General features: G+C 42.1%; 1 protein-coding gene and 1 long non-coding RNA gene across 8 annotated transcripts in view; one reads left to right on the forward strand and one right to left on the reverse strand.

Moving 5' to 3' along the window:
• The window catches only part of PWWP2B (PWWP domain containing 2B), a 45749-nt gene extending 41029 nt beyond the window's left edge, over window positions 1–4720 (reverse strand). The window contains exons 1-2 of one of the 6 annotated variants that reach the window (XM_042456707.1): window positions 4652–4685; window positions 27–173 (exon numbers count right to left, since the gene is read on the reverse strand). The gene's annotated coding sequence lies outside the window, so the exon portion shown is untranslated. Of the gene's footprint in view, window positions 1–26; window positions 174–316; window positions 605–4651 lie in introns of those variants that run through there. The other 5 variants (XM_042456709.1, XM_042456711.1, XM_042456708.1 and 2 more) reach the window with 5 other exon arrangements.
• Window positions 1–11037, forward strand: part of LOC121925023 — a 41825-nt gene that overhangs the window by 1827 nt on the left and 28961 nt on the right. The gene's annotated exons all lie outside the window — the stretch shown is intronic.

Consider the following 11037-nt stretch of genomic DNA (forward strand, 5'->3'; position numbering starts at 1 on the left):
AATCCATGCTTCTTAATCATACTCACAATGGAGGAGATTTTGGAATCCCTCCTGGACCGAAGGCTGAAATGGAGGACAGGTCCTGGAAAAGGAGGGCCTCTGGTCACCCTGCCTTTGCCCTGGCTTTAGGCCTCCTCTGCAAAGAGGGGGGTCAAGGGATTATCCAGGCTAAACTGTAACATCAGACAAAGCAGAGATTTAAAGCAGATCCATTTTTGCAGTTCTCCCCAGCCAGTCACATACACACACAACCCAGTCCCAGCAAAAGGCCAAAAAATGTGGAATGCCACCCCCATCAAATTCCCTATTGCCTTACCTGGTGTGGGTGGCTAAGGCAGGGGCTACTCTGCCCCCAGGAGATTGCTAGCCAAGCTTACAGGAAGGGAAGGATTTCCTTGTGCCCTCCTTCTCCTCCTCCTCCTCCTCACATGTCCCTGGAAACAAAGCTAAGCTCTGGCTTTGCAAAGGAAAAGCACAGGTTGTCCCTGGACTCCTCCATGTGGCACTTGGATCCAGCTCATTTCAGTTATGTGTCAAGGTGTACTTCTTCACACACACTGCCATAATACGTAACACACATACACGAAACCCCCACACTTGTATTCTTTTCTAACATCTGCCCCCCATGCATGCAAGTCAGTTGTAGGGTGCTCAGTGGCATTTGCTCCCACGTGACTGGCAAAAACCACCACTGAGAGATTTCCTTTTGCCTAAAGGTCCAAAAGGCACTGCAGAAATAATCCAGTTTGAGACCGCTTTAACTGCCCCGGCTCAGTGATAGGCAATTCTGAGGAATGTAGTTTTGTGTGACATTTAGCTCTAGGGCTACATTCAACTACAATTCCCAGCTTTCCCTAGTACTGAGCCAGGGCAGTTAAAGTGGTCTCAAGCTGGAATATTTCTGCAGTGTGTTCTGGATTTGGAGATCAGGGCTTGATTCCCAGGTCGGCCATGGGTGAGCTCGAGCAAGTCACACTCTCTCAGCCTCAGGGGAAGGCAATGGCAAACTTCCTCTGAACAAATCTTGACACGGAAATCCCATGATAGGTTTGCTTTAGAGTCACCATAAGTCATAAACAACTTGGAGGCAGGCACAAAAAAAAATTCATGGGGTCACCAAAAGTCAACAGGACACTTAAAGGCACACACATAACTCTACCTCAAACTGCAGCCCCTGGCAGTTAGGATTTATCCCAGTCACTCCAGTGTAGACCAGTCTATGGAGGTGAAATGAGCTGGGGCAAGGGGATTATGGTCTGAACGCCCGCCTCCCTGCAATCCAAGCGGAGCACTGGTCTGTGCAGTTTGGCCAGTTTGTGGGAAAGGAAACATGGGCAGGCTAAATTCTCAGTCCCTTTTAATGGATTCATTTGTTAAAGAGTGGAGAATGCATTAGATATCTTTTCCTTTTACAAAAGGAAGGTGAACAGGGCGTAACAACAGCAGGCCTGCCTCTCTTACTGGCATCAGAAATGTAAATGTAACCTACATACAGAATATTGTATCTCAAGTAGGAATTCCATGGTTTTAAAACTCCTCCCAAAAATGGAATGTGTGGTGCTAAGACTAAAAAAAGATTCCAAATAAGCTTTTGACCTGTGAAGGAGTCCTGTTGCCTTATGGATATTGTGGATGGCAACTCCCACTAGCCCCCTCCAGCAAAGCCAGTGGTGTGGAATGCTGGGAGCTGCAATCCAACAACATGGAGGGTTGCATGAGTTCCATCCCTCCCTGGTAATCCTCTCACATGGGGGGAAATGTGGAGTTTAAACAGTGATTAACCCATGAAAATTGTGCAATTGACATTAAAACATGATTAAAATGAGATTAACACAAGAGATTAGCACAATAACCAGGGAATAGCCAGGCAATAAACAGCAAAAAGTCATTTACAGGGAAATCCCGTGGATGATTTGGTGCTGTTTCTTGCCTGGTTATTCACAAGATAATGGCACTTTAATCCCGTTTCATCTCAACACCATGTGAAGACCATTGGTGCAACTGCAGGATTATCATGGGTTATTCACGGGATAATAGTGCTTTGAACATGACATATGAAAACCATTAGCGCAATTGCAGGATTATCATGGGATAATCACCGCTTATCCTTTTAATTGTCCTCCGTGTGACAAACTCCTAGGTCTGCTCAGAATTCAGTTCCATTAATTACAAGGGGCAAGCTTCCAAATAAGTGGATGTAGGATCGGGGCCTCAGAGTCTTACATCTTGTTTGTTCAACATGCCATTTTGTTTTGTTTTTTGTCCTTTTCATGAATAGAGGACATTAGAAATGGACTAGATGCAGTCTTTTTCTATGCATGCTTACTCAGAGGTACATCTCATGGAGTCCAATAGATTTCCCTCCCTAGTAAGTAGGCCTACAGCCATAGTTTTTAAGTGCTTCCTCTTAAAGCAGGAGGGGAATTCAGCATTTTAATACAGCAGTGATTCTGCAAGAAAAAAAACCCCATTGAGATCCGAGCTCACACTCATGGGAATAAACCCCATGAATTTCTAGGATGATGGTGAATTTGGGTATGTGTCTGATACTTCCAAATAACACTTTTTAAAATCACCATAGAAATGCTCATTCCTCCTCAGATCAGCTCATCAAACCAGGGATGTAGCTAGGATTTTAGGAAGGGGGGGGTCCAGACTAAGTGCCACCATTATAATGGGGCTTGAGTGCGGCGGCACAGCAGCACACACCATTCATTTTTCTAATGGAAGGGGGGGGGTCCGGACCCCCAGATCCCCCCCTGGCTACATCCCTGATCAAACCCAGAGTGACCAGAAATCCTCCTTTTCCAGGACATGTCCTACATTTCAGCCTTCTGTCCAGGAGGAATTCCAAAAAGGTCCTCCATTTTTAGCAGTGCTAAGAAGCATGGATTTATATTTATATGAGTGTTAGCTTTTATTTGGTTGTGGCCTCCACTTTCTTTGAATGTCCTACATTTTGCAGCCCTTGTCCTTTGCACTTAGGACATCTGGTGACCCTGATCAAACCTGTGCTTTTGAGGACATGTTTACAACAAGAGACTGTGGCTAATAGTTCATCGGCTGCTCATGCTTTCTGTCACAGAACATGTGCGAGTGTGCGTGTGTGTTTGATAGATTTTATTGTTATATATATAAATGAGTTGCAGCCTGGCGAAGTTACAAGGAAGTAAAAAAGCAGTCTGAGGAGGAAGCATTCAGATGTGAAGAAATACACCAAAGGATTAATGTTTCCCTCTGGATCTCTCTGAAGGTTTTCATGGGTGGGTGCAAGGAAGAGGGGAAGAAGACCCAAACCTTTTTGAGAATTGAATGGCACACAACGCCACATGGGTTTTGTGCTGGATTATTTTCTCTGGCCTATGCAACAAAGAGACTACTAGGACATTACATTCAGAAGTGGGGGGGATGGGTCCAAGGTCCTCATCTCTTCTTGCTCCTGACACTCTCCCTTTTAGTGCTTTAGATCTAAATCTACCATGCTGTCAAAAAAATCTATTCATTCGGACAGTATTTAATAAGGTTTTTGCCAATGAATAACATCTCCATACAGGCAGCAAAGTTCATTGGGGGAAAGAAAGGTAGCGTTTTATCTTCAGCCTAAGAGGACTGCATCTTTCGGAAAGGGCAGGAGGGAAGAGACACGAGGGAATAATGAAAGGCTAGTGTGTGGCCAAAATAGAAAAAAGGAAGAAAAAAGCCCTCCATGTCTTCCTTCATCTGTTTAAGGCAAATCTCACTTCCTTCTTACACAATGCAAACTACTCAGCATGAAAAGGAAGCCAGGAAAGGACAGGGGATTGTGTGGAAGGCATCACATTGAACCATTAGGACTTTTCTCAGTTGATTCTCATTTCAGATGATGATGATGATGATGATGATGATTAATATTAATATTTGGAATCGCATACTGTAATTAAGTAGTAAGCATAAGGTGCTGAAATCTATTGAAAGAGAACCTGATTAAACTTCAAATTAAAAAGACTGAAAAATCTGATTAAAAGAACATTGGTGGTGGTCAGGGACGTAGCCGGGGGGGGGGGTTCTGGGGGTCTGTACCCCCCCTTCCATTAGAAAAATGAATGGTGTGTGCTGCTGCGCCGCCGCACTCAAGCCCCATTATAATGGTGGCACTTAGTCTGGACCCCCTCCCCCCTTTCCTAAAATCCTAGCTACGTCCCTGTGGTGGTTCTGTGAAACATTCCAGGAGGCATTTCTACATCATCCCCCCCCCACCTCCCTCCCTCCCCAAAACTCTGTTGTTCAGCTACCTTTTCTCAAGCAGAGTCCCACAAATCAACATAAGCCTCAGGTTCCTGTGCTGCATTTATCCTAGTGGCTTCTCAAAACTTAAAAACCCACTTGCTGCAGACTGCAAACAGAAAGATCGTCATGGTCCAATGCTAATTTAATTTAATTTAATTTAATTTTAAAAAGGAAGTTGGGAGGACTGCTTGACTTTTTTATACATTCTGCTCTCCCACAATCTTCTGCAATCTGAATCATTTTCATTTAAAAGAGCATTAAAAAGGAAAGGTCAAGAAGGGAGGGAAGGGGGGGATCAGCCAGGGAAGTAGGAATGAAACCCTAGGAAATGAGAACAATGCCAATGCACAGAAATAACGAGAAGAAAGTCTGTGGCTCACATTACCTGAGCGATCCCTGTCTCTCCCTCTCTCCAGCCCTTTTAAGCAGGACAATGTTTGACAATTCACTGGGGTTACCAATGGCGTTTCCACCGCGCGCCCCCTAGCGGCCGCTTGTTGCATTGCTTCCCTTTAGCAGACCCCCCCCCCCTTGAAACATTTGCCTCACTGGAGCTCCCAAACTAAAGGGGTGCTTCTGACTTACCAAGGGAGGAAGTGATGGGGAGGCAGGTATAGGGCAGCAATAGATGTGTTTGTGAGTGTGCCTTCACGTCCCCTGTCGATTTATGGAGACCCCCATGAATTGCATAGGGTTAATTAATTAATTAATTCATTGCGAGGAATCCTCAGAGGTGGTTTTGCCAGTTCCTTCCTCTGAAATAGACCTCCCCCCAACACCTGGGATTCCCAGGGTGACCAGGTGTCCTAACCGCAAAATGTGGGGCACTCAAGAAAAATATAGAACATCATGAAATAAATGCTGAAAACACTCACATAATTTCATTTTCTATGGTTATTTACATCAATATTGCATATGCAGTATTTTATTGTGTTGTATATGTTGCATTTTATTGTGTTGCTCTTGTGTGCCTTCAAGACATATGTGCTACCCTTTAACCTGCTAAAGGTTCTACTCTTATCTGCTATATTTATTTGCTGCACAATCGCCTGTCTTCTTGTTGTTGTTGTGTGCCTTCAACTCATTTCCAGCTTATGGTGACCTTAAGACAAACTTGGTCATGGGCTTTTAGTGTCAAGATTTGTTCAGAGGAGGTTTGCCATTGCCTTCCCCTCAGGCTGAGAGTATGTGACTTGCCCAAGGTCACCCAGTGGGCTTCATAGCTAAGCTGGGAATCAAACCCTGGTCTCCAGAGTCCTATAGTCCAACACTCAAACCGTTTTGCCACACGGCTCCCCATTTTTTAAAACTACACTCAACTGTATTTTTCTGATGAATTTATTTTCATTAAATGCTTTGTTATATTGTTATAGCCAGTCAACTGGAGGCAGAATATTTCTGAAACATCTCTCTTAAACTATAGCAGTAGAGAATGGTGATGATAATAATAACAGCAGCAAACAATTGCAGCCATTTGAAAAGCTGCTACCTGAGCCTGAAACTTCACCATTTAATGTTAGGGCTGACTCTTAAGCAACTCAGTTTCACAGAATTAATTTATATTCAAAATGTGGGGAAATCTTCCCCTCACTTCCACACTACAGAAAGCCAAAATAAATGATTAAGTTTGAAGGATACTGTTCGGCATCTTTCCTGCTCCCTCCTTTAAAAACAACGTCAAGAGTCAGGAAGGGCTTTGAACTGGAAATGTACAATTGTGTCCTGAAGGATCTACCACATTTCACTCCATTTTCTCAATTATCTGTGGAGTTTGTGTGTTTTTAAAACAACCTCCCACGCAGAATTGGTAAAAGGCCTAACTTCACTCATTCTCAAATAAGCCTAAGCTAGTTTCCATATAGCGTGTCTTGTAACGGTAAAAGGAAGGCAGAAAATACTTAGTGGGGGAAGATGCAGCCCATGACCTAGAATAAGAGTTTATCTATGGTCATATGTATATGCATCAAAGCTTGGAAATGTTACATTTTGGACTACAACTTCCCAGCCAGAGATCATCCTGGCTCAAGATCTCAGGGAACTACAGTCCACAAAATTAAGTTGCTCCAGCTCTGGTATATAGTTGGCCCTCTGTATCCATAGATTTTTTTATTCACAGATTCAACCACCCACAGCTTGCAAATATTAAAAATATATAAATTCCAATAAGCAAAGCTTGATTTTGCCATTTTATATAATGGACACTATTTTACTATGCCATTGTATTTAATGGGACTTGAGCATCCACGGATTTTGGTATCCACGGAACCAAACCCATGTTATGTGGACTTTTACACGATTAGGTGCGATGTGAAGAGATCAAATGATACTTGATGTGTAGAAAATGACATAACTCAGGAAAACTATGAAGCACAATCTCTCACAGTCTTCTACCATCCATTCACACCTTGGACTTATATGGATGGGAACTGGACAAGATTACTGCTGTGCTCTTGTCAGGCCCTGCTATTTGGCACAGCAGTGAGGTGACAGCCTCAGGCAGTAGATTCTAGAGTGGCAAAGAGCCCCCGCCCCCAGCTGTTCCTTCTGAAGTTCCTGGATTTTCTCCTCTGTTACATTACTACATTACTGTAAGTAGACTGGTGCCAGAGCTGTTCAAGGCCCCTTGGTTGATTGTGCTGCCTCAAATGTTGTTGGGGGATACTATATCCTATTGTCAAAGTGAAGATTCAGGTGCCAGTCAGCCAAATTCTGTATGTAGGCTATGGATAGGATTTGGGTTGGCCCCAATTCTTACTCAACTGTTATCATTCCTCCAAAAATGTGGTGGAGATTGTGCATTCCACTAGGTATTATTGGATTGCAAATCCCATCAGTTTTGGTATCACCAGTGGTAAGTAATGTTAGTAATTTAGTTCAACAATACCCAGAGGGCCCCAAAATTCATAGTTATACACTATGCAAAGGCTCCTCTCTCAGCCATCACTCCCAATAGGATGCCAACAGGTTTTAGAGGGTAGAAATGCATGGGAAAATCCACCATTTCCAACAGTTCTGCTGAAAGGTAACTTGCTTTCCTCCATCTACATCCCTTTTTTCCTTTTGGGTTATTTCTCATTAAATGGTAAACCTATGCCGAGGAAATGTCTTCCCCCACTCCCCAGCTGATTGTGTTTAAGTTGTTCTAAGAGCCTTCTAAATTTAAGGGGTCAGATAAAGCTGCTATAAATCAAAATAAACATCTACAGTGAATTCCAAATAGATTGGGCCTACTGTAGTCAAATCTTTTTCTTCCAAAGAAGAGGAATAGTTTACTCTGGCTAAATTGCACAGTCACACCTTCTCTTCTTTTGCTGCAATGGCATAACATTCCTTGCAAGTCTGTACATATTGCTGCACAGCTATTTGGCAGGGACTGTGCAGTTAACAGTAATGCCCTTTCTGCGGTTGCTGTGCAGCGGCAGACATTAAAGCTGCTCCATAGCAGCAGCAGAAAACAAGACACTTTGCTTGCAGAAGAGCACATTTCACATTTACTAACTTAAATGCTGGAATGATGTCTAAACACTGTTCCTAAGATACTGTCAGAGGGACCTTAGCAATGTAGCTTGAGCTTGGATTCCGTTAACTTTTTTAAGTGTCTAAAATCCATTGACATGTTTGCTTTCCTTTTTTAATTTAGCAAAGAGAACACTTCAAGACAAGAAACCTTGCTGGTAGCTGGAAGTTTGTAGTCATTTTGCAGGTGGGGTAGGTAAACTGTGGCCAAAATGATGTGCTACAACACCCATATTCCTCATTCCATTGGCTATGCTGGCCAGAGCAGATGGGAGATGTAGTTCAACAGCACCTGGAAAGCTACAATTGCCCATCCCCCTACCTTGCCTATGGGGCAAATGAAGAAATAAAGTTATTTACAATAAGCATGTTTAGTCTAAAGCGACTCCCACTCATTTATATGAGACATGCTGTCTAATACAGAGATGGGAAACTGCTGCTCAGTTCCTATCAGCTCTAACCAGCATAACAAATGGTGAGGGATTATAGGAGTTGTAATCCAAAAATATATGAAAGGGTTGCATATATATGAAAGAGTTTCGCATATATTCAAGCCAGCTGTGAGAGTGCGAGCGTGCCTTGGGCACACGCCCCATTATGTCCCCCTCCATTTGTCCCTCACGCATAAGTGAGGGGTGTGAGTTCAAACACTGCAAGAATGGAGGGAATATATACTCATATATAAGTCTAGAAATTTTAATGAAAAAATAACTCCAAAAAACGAAGTCAACTTATCCACGGGTCAATGTAAGTACTGCATTTTGGCTCTTATAAAAAAAGGACCAGGCCCTGATTAAAGACAAGAGTATAATATGTCATGGAAGCACTGATCCCCCTCTAATCTCTCATCCATCCAGCCTTTCGTGTGAATGGTTCAACACACAGGGCATGGTTCTTTTTTTTAATAAGAGTCAAAGTTATGGCTGCTGGAATTTTGTAAGTTCTTTGGCATTGTTTTCCTTTGCTTCGTCCTTTAGATCATTTATTACATGCTCCTAAATTTTACCCTCCATGTATCTACGGGTAATATCAAAATCCATTATTTTGGCCCCCAAACCTGCCCTTGACTTATACATGAGGTTGACTTATAGTCGAGTATATACAGACCTACTTGAGGAGACCCTGTAAAGCCACTGCCACTTAGAACAGGCAATACTGTACTGTCACTCAAGTAGACAGCACTGTCCTAGGACTTTATCACACAGTTTAAAAAACTGAATTACTGCTGCCAAATTCATTTTGAATTCGGGATACAGTACATCCAGATTTTATCATACATTTTTGCCGCCGATGCTGCCAGGTGGGTGCATCCTGAGTAACATCTGGCTAGAATCCAAGTTCATCCAGCTGATTTGCAAAGCCAGGAGCTTCTTGCCTTTGCAAATCGGCCGTCTGAACTCGGATTCTAGCCGGATGTTACCCAGGATGCACTTGCCTGGTGGCAGCAGTGGCAAAAACATGTGCGATAAAATCTGGATGTATCTTGAATTCGAATGGAATTCAGCAGAAGTAATTCGGTTTTTTAAACTGTACGATGAAGTCCCTAGACAGACAGTAGATCCAACCTGGTATAACAGTTTGCTTTCCTGGGATTGGCAATTCTCATTGGGCAAGTTTGACAATAAGGTGCATGAGCTCACTTGCACCAACATTACTAGTCAGGAGAAAATGCTCAAAAACAGATAAGCTTTATATCAAATCCTTGCTGAGAAAGGTCATAAATGCAAAGCTGATTATGAATTGAGCCATGGGGAGCTCTGTTACTAGGCCTGCCAGCCATAGATATGCCAATATTTTTGTATGACTGTTTCAAGTACCTGCTGGATAGTGTCCAGTCCATCCTTAAGCAGTTTAGAAACTCTGTGGTGTCTGGGGATTTATTCTAAAAGCAAATGAAGATCTCATACATAAAGCAAACTTGAGCTCTCTCCTAAAATGATGTCCCCATTCAAGTACAAGAACATTTTCTCATCTTTTCTTCCCCAGAGTTTTGGCTTATAAGAAAATATCACATTGATTAGACCAGAAACTGCTCTTATCTAGTTAATTTCACAGCTGCATTGATTTCTATGGGACAAGGGGAAGCAATTGCAATCAGGACAACTAAACAAGCTTTGTATTTAATACAGCAACACTTCCCTTCTTCCTGGTTGTCCAGATTGTCCCAAGGAGATATTTATACACACAGAGCCCTTTTAAAATCTGTTTTACAAACAAATTAATTTGACATTTAAAAAGACATGCATATTAACTTCCCAAGGCCATCTCTCCCCCCTCCCCTCCACACACATATGTACTTACATGGAATGAGAGTAAACCCCATTTGGAAGAATATTTGCTACTTATCCTAACAGAGTGCAGTGGGCTGGTGCAATGTGTTTTTATAATAAAATGAAAAGCAGGAATAAATACTCTGAATGCTCATAGTAAAAAAAATGTAAAATTGTAATGTTTCATGAAGACTATCAAGAGAGTAAAGAGGAATTAAAGAAAAGAATTAAACTACGGTAGACTTGATTACAAAAGCCCCCAAAGCTGGCTCTTATGTATGAGGGTAGTCTGGCATCATCACTGAACAATTCAGACATCATTTTTTTTTAGTGTGACTATGTGAATCATTTCACCCATGCATTCTGGATTTGTTATTCACAATATGGAACTACATCAATGTGCATCTCTACGAACTTGGTTGCCACATGTGCAAGCATTAGAATAAAGATGGAGTTGACGATGCGAATGCATTCGGAACACATTCAAGACATGCAATGTTTTATCCCAGATCTATTTGGATCTATTCACATCAGTTATTAACACTACAAACAATGTGGACCTTTTTTAAAAACTCAGGGAAAACCCTGATATCAATTATCCCAGATTAAGTGTTGTTGTTTTGGCAGCCCCCTCCCAAACTTAACCGGGTGCATTCAGGATGTGTGTGAACAATAGGGATTCAAACCAGATTCATCCTGGATTATTTTCACAGTGTGAACAAACCCCTAGGAAGAAGACTCTCCAGTGCTGGCCACTTTTCAGACAAAGGGAATAAAGCAACTTGCTGTTTTTCTTGAAGAAAACCTAAGTGACACCCTATACTCATATCTACTCAGCAGTAAACGCCGTTGCATTCAAGGCTGTTGGAAATAAAATGCATTAATATATGTACAATATAATCAGTAAATGAATAAATAGTTGCTCTGTTATTAAGATGTTAACAACAGATTTATTACCACAATACCTTGATATTTATAATAACAC

The sequence above is a fragment of the Sceloporus undulatus genome, chromosome 3 (assembly GCF_019175285.1).
Source record: "Sceloporus undulatus isolate JIND9_A2432 ecotype Alabama chromosome 3, SceUnd_v1.1, whole genome shotgun sequence".
Lineage (NCBI taxonomy): Eukaryota > Metazoa > Chordata > Lepidosauria > Squamata > Phrynosomatidae > Sceloporus > Sceloporus undulatus.